The following is a 7,177-nucleotide window of genomic DNA, read 5'->3' on the forward strand; positions in this document are numbered from 1 at the left end:
CCCATGTCATAATGAAAATCATAACACGAAGGACTACATCGGCCACTGTTGGGATCGCCACCTTCCCACTCCTTGTCTTGCGTGCCCGTGGGCACACTTGAGCCATAAGCATCTCTAAGGAATCACCCCCGGGTCGCTGTCCCTCCAGAATGGGCCTCTCACCTCGATGGGATATCCCGATCAAAAAATTTATGTCTGTAGCATCTAACTCGATATCTTGGCCTTGGATGATGAATTTCCCATCTGTGGGATTCGAGGCCCTAATCAGTAGCTCTAGCAAGTCAGGTTGTGACCGTAGGTGTGGAGTTAGGAAGAATTTGAGCAATCCACATGCCCGTAATGTGTTTCAGCACCCCACATCGGAAAAAGCTTCTATATCATTGTTATCATGCATGCGTTCTTTCCAGACAAATTCCATTATAGCCTGCAGGATGAGAAAAGTTGGATTAGCACTTCATTTGGAAAATTCAACGTGGAGTTTGCATAAAAACATAAGTTTGCGTCGTCATCACGTCTATTTTAAAAATAGATGTGATGGCGCGAGGTCGCTAGTTCAATTTTTTTGCAGTCATCGCGAAAGTACACCACTTTCCCGCGATGATTGGAGTGCGCCTTGTGTAAATATTTTCGACCATCATGAACCCAATAGGGTATACCCACTATGACCGAGTGGCGGAGCCTGGTTTGAAAATCCACCTAATCTAACACATGGAACATTCAAAATGCATAAAGAGTATTAAATTGAAGTGCAAGGCAGCGTGTGTCTACCTGGAACAATTTTCGGGATGAATGATGCATGGACGGGGCTGAATTCAACTCACCAACTTTAGTGCTTCAAGTGGCTCCATGGTGGATTGAATAGTACTATGGTAAAAATGAATGAGTTAATCCCTTTTTATAGTGATTTTTGCAAATTAAAAAATTACATTCTATAAATGTGGGTTTTTTCTCATTGTTTTGCCGCATGGTTAGTTAAATTATGGTTTTTACCTATGTTTTTATGTATATTGTTCATTTTATCTCGAACGGATTTACGTGTGACGTGTCTTTGTGCAGAGCTTCAGGTAGTGGAATTTTGACAGTTTCGTATACACTTGATCCATAAAGTCATCTTTAAGCTCTTTTTCGACTTGAAAAATGAAAAGATAGCCAAGTTTTCCTCTTGACTCGTTGCAAGAAATGAGAGGCGGTCACATTTAAGCTCTTTTCCAACCGTTTAAACACAAAAAGATTGTCAGGTTTTTGTCGTTTCAAGCCCATTATCGGTTACGAAATGGCGTGTTTCCGATCACTTTTATACTTTTTCAGGTCGAAGTCACTACCTACGAAAAGTACTCCTCAATCACAATGGTCAGGCAGTTCTTTTGAGTATTGTTTTATACTTTTTCGGGCTCGAGAGACACAAATCTACGAAAAAGGACCCCCTTGGAGTTTTCTATTCCATGTCTTTTTCAAACTCTCTAAATATGAAAAAGACTCTGAGTTTTACCTATGTCGGACTCGTTAAACCCTAACGACATTGGACTCGTCACCATGACGAGACTCGAGCTTCTCCTTCCTAGGGATCGTTAAAATAATACTAGGTTAGACTCAATAACAGGTTTATCATTGATTGTCTATGGCAGCTAGTCACTCTTGAACATCGACACTTTTCCTTCTTGTCAGGTTGGGACATCCATACATCGTCATTTTGCCTTCCGCAGGTTTGGGTTGTCATTTAACCTCATTCCATCCGATTCATGCCGTCTCCATTGTGCCTCTAATCCCTTGGTATCTGAATGCTGCCACCCTCCAGAGTCATGTCACTGACATGTTCAAGAGTATAATCCTTCTGCAGTTTACACCCTCACCTTCTCCTCTGATACTCTGTTTCACCATCTACCACTTGTTTCTTATCTCATGTCATTGATGGGGGAAACATTATGGCCCTCCTACAATAGGTCGTCTCCTGTCGACATCAGCTCATTATCCAGGAGATTGATCTAGAGATCCCCTTTGGTACCTTAGAGCTTGCATGCCTCAATGGCAAGTTCTTCGCACCTAATGGTCAACTTTCATCATTGGTCGTCGATAGGGTGATTCCACAAGTGTTCGACTTCAGTGCCTTCTTCACACTTCGTGGATTGTGCTAGACAATACTTTGAGAGCCATTGGCATCATTGGTGGTTTTTCTCGCGCTTGTTAATGGTTTTCATCATTGACCGGCATTCAAGCGATGTTCTATCATGCTCGACCTCAGCACATCTATTCGCATGTTAGAATTTGTACCATGATCAAATGGGTTTAAGACCCCGAACTCAGATTACACATGTTCGAGCAGCGTGGATTGGTTTATGATTACATGACTCATTGATGGATGGCTGCGACCATACCTTTATCATCATCATGGTCTCATTAGCTGGATGGCTGTGTCCATACCACAGACCTATTTTGTATGTCTCTTAGATGGTTGTGCCCATGCCTAGACTACATGTACTTCATTGTCAGAGATATCAGTTGTACTTGCGTGTAGGTTCTTCCAGATGGTGTTCCATTTCAGTCAGTTTCATAAAGCATTTAACCCCTCCCTCTCTCTCAGGCTTCATACTTTAGGGGGCATCTGTTACACATTAATTTGTCATTGTCTTCACTCCAGTCTTCCCACTGTGTCATGTGTCCAAGTTATACATGCTCATGTTAGGAAAATTGTCTCTGATGGTGCCAAATGACCCACTTTTCCAAAGGTTTCTGCCTCATTGCATCTGTTGGCTGAATAAATGCACTGAAGGGTGCTCCAAAATAGTCCAGAAGTGTTGCCATCGCGGAAGTACACATGATTCCTATGATGTTTGAATTTTATGTGCCAGCGCGACTGTTGCTTGTAATCCTGAACAATGATCTAACTAGCTACGTTATTCAATTGCGATGTCAGCATAGAAGGCCAGTTATGTGCCTGCGATGATCCAGATTGGGTGAATTTGTTCCAACAGTCATCCTTCCAGATGACTACAGACCTGGTTTTTGGTCTAGTTTATGTCGTCATCCTTTCTCTGGCGTGGCTGTTCCATCATTTGTGCTACCTTCCTTGGAGATAAGCTCATTCTTCCACCTTTCATGGAGACTCCTTCTCCTATTTAAACTCTCACCATTGCTATGTGCTGCTAGTTTTTGGAGTTCTTAGTCTTTGGAGTGGTTACTGATAGTGCTATTAGTATTTGTGAGTTTGCTAGATAGCTGGTGTGAGTGTGACAAGTGTGGGATTGTTGATAGCTTGAGGAAGGTTGTGAAGTGCCCTTAATCTTGTGTAAAACTTGTGAGTGAGAGAGACTTGTATGTTGGGAGATCCATCTTCAAAGAGTGAATGCTTGAGGAACATGTTGGTTGGATCCCTCTGAGAAGGCTTGTGACGTCAAGGCTTTGGTTGTAAGCTTACTCTTATTTCATAATTAATGCAATCAATAATGTTTTCCTATGTCTTGTATGTAATGTACTTGATAGCTCATGACTTCTTGACTTTGTGAGTAAATAGATCATTGTTGTTCTGGTTACGTGCTTTTTTGTATTTCCTTTGCATTGTTTCAGGTTGATTACTCATTAGGAGAAGGAAGCGGAAGTTGGAGCAGTGCAACGGAACTCCATCGACCACCAGTTGAGGTAGGCCTCCAACTATGACTATTTAAGGAAAGCTATTGTTGATCTGTCCTTGTTTGTGACTAGACCCACTCTAGGGCTAAAGGGGTTGCCTCTTTCCGTAGAGGGAACACTTTCCTGCATCACACTCCTTCTCCTATTTAAACTCTCACCGTGGCTATGAAATGCTAGTTTTTGGACAATTTCTGATAGTTGGCTAGTTGAGCAGTGCTGCTAGTGTTTGTGAGTTTGCTAGATAGCTGGTGTGAGTGTGACAAGTGTGGGATTGTTGATAGCTTGTGGAAGGTTGTGAAGTGCCCTTAATCTTGTGTGAAAATTATCAGTGAGATATACTTGTATGTTGGGAGATCCATCTTCAAAGACTGAATGTTTGAATAACATGCTGGTTGGATCCCTCTGAGAAGGCTTGTGACGTCAAGACTTTGGTTGTAAGCTTACCCTTATTTCATTATTAATACAATCAATGATGTTTTCCTATGGCTTGTATGTAATTTACTTGATAGCTCATGACTTCTTGACTTTGTGAGTAAATAGATCATTGTTGTTTTCTGGTTATGTGCTTTGTTGTATTTTCGTTGCATTGTTTCAGGTTGATCACTCATTAGAAGAAGGAAGCGGAAGATGGAGCAATGCAACAGAACTCCATCGACCACCGGTTGAGGTAGGCCTCCAACTATGACTGTTTAAGGAAAGCTATTTTTGATCTGTTCTTGTTTATGACTAGACCCACTCTAGGGCTAGAGGGGTTACCTCTGTCTGTAGAGGGAACACTTTCCTACATCACACTAATAATTTTCTTTACCCAATAAAACTTGTGTGTGAGATCCAACTATCCTGAGGGAAACTTTGGAGGAAACTAGCTACTATATGGTTCGATTAGTCTTTTGCCCCTATACCCCAGTCAGATGAGCGATTTGCATGTCAGTATCACTATGAGACTCCACTAGAGTTTGCTCTGTCTTTGCCCTGATCAGGCATAGTTCACCATATTTTGGGTCCCACCAGGTGTGCTTTCACTCGAACCCTTTGAATAAGCTCAAGTTTGGTCGAAAATGCAACCCCCACAGAGGGGATCTCACCCGTTAGCTTCCTTGCACCTCATAGGTTTTCAAACCCACTGACTCGCACACATGTTAGACTCCTTGTTCTGTGTTTCAAGACGGTTCGAATGGAAAGCCTACCAATCAACACCACGAGCGCGTAGGTGCACACAGCCCGCCACAAGGATGCATGCTTCGATTCTCAACCACCACAATAGCAAAATGACAGGCAGTAGTCCACCCGCACTCTTGACGATGTAGCAGCCTATGTTGGTTTGCACCTCAAGTCGAGCAACAAACCAGCCTGAGTCATTCCACATCCAACCGAGATGCATCAACAACATCCATCCACTTCTCTCCTGACTCACCGACATCGCCTCGTGATGTGGTAGGGTCCCGGCTTGACGGGGATGTCACCCTCTCAGGCACCCCCTTCCAAGGGACTTGGCCCAGGTCCGCTGGTGAGGACGCTTCTACAGACTACAATTCAGGCGATGCTGCCGCTCGATTTTCATGTTGGGCTCTTCCCGATTCGCTCGCCGCTACTAGGGGAATCCTTGTAAGTTTCTTTTCCTCCACTTAACTATGTGCTTAAACTCAGTAGGTTCTCTCACCTAAGTTGAGGTTGCAAAGTTGGAACTAAATCCACCCTACCTGATGGGAGGACAAGAGAGAGAAAAGCAAGTTTGAGCGATGTCACACAAAGCTTGCATCAACTAACACCGACTACCCATCCAAGGGTACAAGATCACCGCTCGCTGATGCATGCTGTGAAACATCTCTTGAGGTATTTTATCCAAACACACTGCATTGGGCATGTATGAACAGCTCTACTGCTCCCTAACATATTGCAGGGAGCGCGTTTGAATGGGTTGTGACACCCAAACAGACATGCCCTCGACCGAGGCATTGGGTGCAAATTCCATTCAAAAACTTGATGATTTACAGGATTCTGCAATTCACACTATCACATTTCACTATGTTCTTCATCGTAACAAGAGCCGAGATATCTGTTGCTGAGAGTTGTTTCCATGTATTACCAAAAAATCTACCACAACATTGAATAGGGGCACCCCCCACAACAAATGTAAGGCTAAGGGCCAAAAGGAGGAAAGGAAGAAAAATGCATGAATGAAAGAGAAACAAAGGTGTCTACCCACCTCACAGGAGGAGGCATAAACAGAGAACAATCTCCCCTAGCCCCACACCCTCGCAAAAAGGGAGAAATGCATGGAACAACAGTTGAGAAGGACTAGGGTAGCCACCCCGAGAGCTCGCACTACTTTTAATCCTTTCTGAACACCAGTCCACAAAAATTCCCCATTTTCTCCATAAAGCTAGGGACTGAAAGGAATAAGGGAAGAAAAAAAGGTGAAAGAAATAGAGATCGAACGTGGTTGTCGGCTCACAAGGGGAGGCTCAAACAAAGTACAAGCCACCCAAGCCTCGTGCCTTCACAAAAAGGGAGGAATTGAAGGGGATGACGATCAAGAAGGACTAGGGTGGCCACCATGGGAGCTCACGCTGTGCTTCATCCTTCCCGAACACCAATCCTCAAAAATCCCACCTTTTCTCCATAAAGCTAGGGGCCAGAAGGAAGAAGGGAAGAAAACAACATGAAAGAAATGGATATCAACCTTGTCTATTGGCTCACAACGGGAGGCTAATTATTGTGGGGAAAAGTATCCAACACGGAATGACCCTATCCCACTCTAAGGGTGATAGTTCCTTAGCAACAGCTGAAGCAAAGCTATCTAAAATTACTTCTTTATGACATGCAAAAGATGAAAGGAAGAGATCCACTTACCGATGTCTTGCGCAAATGGTCGATCCAATCTCCTCTCTTTGCCGCTTGCTCCCAGCTCCAAGTCTTCTCACGGGCCCAGCTACACGAGATCCTGTAAACAAGACAAGAAAAGGAAACTACAAGAAGCATGCATTCATAATTGATTCAAGGATTAGCATAAATCAAATACGCAAGTAAGACAATACATCATTGAAACACATGCGAATAGAAGAACCTCAAATGCTTTATTAATGGAAGAAAGTAAGGTTCAGGCGGTGATACAACCATAAGAGGTCCAATCCAGCATCACCTTCCCGACGGAAAGAAATCTCCTCTTCACCTCCCTCAAGCAATCACCCAATACTCTCAACTGTAAACCAACAGCAATTCTTTGCACAAAATTCCGGCCTCCAGATCCCATGGGATGAGATCCTTATATAGAGTTTTGGAGTGAAGATAAGTCAGCTTGATGTGTGACTGTTGTCCTCTTCAACCCCAGTTGTTCTTTTAGTTCTTGAGTCCACTCGGAGATTCTACCTTCCACTTGGAGTTTTAGAACCTCTTTACTCATCATTAGGCGAATCTTCTGATCCAAGTGTCATTTTGGAAGCTTCCTGGGCACTGGCACATTGAGAAAAGATTCCTCCACATGTCCAAGTATGCTCAGCGCAGGTAGCCTTTGATGAACTTGACATTCAGCGCAGGTACACCATGGAGCAGT

General features: G+C 43.5%; 1 non-coding gene across 1 annotated transcript; it reads right to left on the reverse strand.

Annotated features, from left to right (window-relative positions):
* Positions 1 to 5,545: 5,545 nt before the first annotated feature.
* On the reverse strand, positions 5,546 to 5,695 carry LOC149157374 (5.8S ribosomal RNA). Its single transcript, XR_016262110.1, has one exon. It is a non-coding gene; the product is annotated as a 5.8S ribosomal RNA (ribosomal RNA).
* Between the last annotated feature and the right edge of the window lie 1,482 nt (positions 5,696 to 7,177).

This window comes from Pinus tabuliformis, chromosome 5_2, assembly GCF_031772625.1.
Source record: "Pinus tabuliformis cultivar Carrire ecotype Pingquan chromosome 5_2, CPIR1, whole genome shotgun sequence".
In the NCBI taxonomy this organism is placed as follows: domain Eukaryota; kingdom Viridiplantae; phylum Streptophyta; class Pinopsida; order Pinales; family Pinaceae; genus Pinus; species Pinus tabuliformis.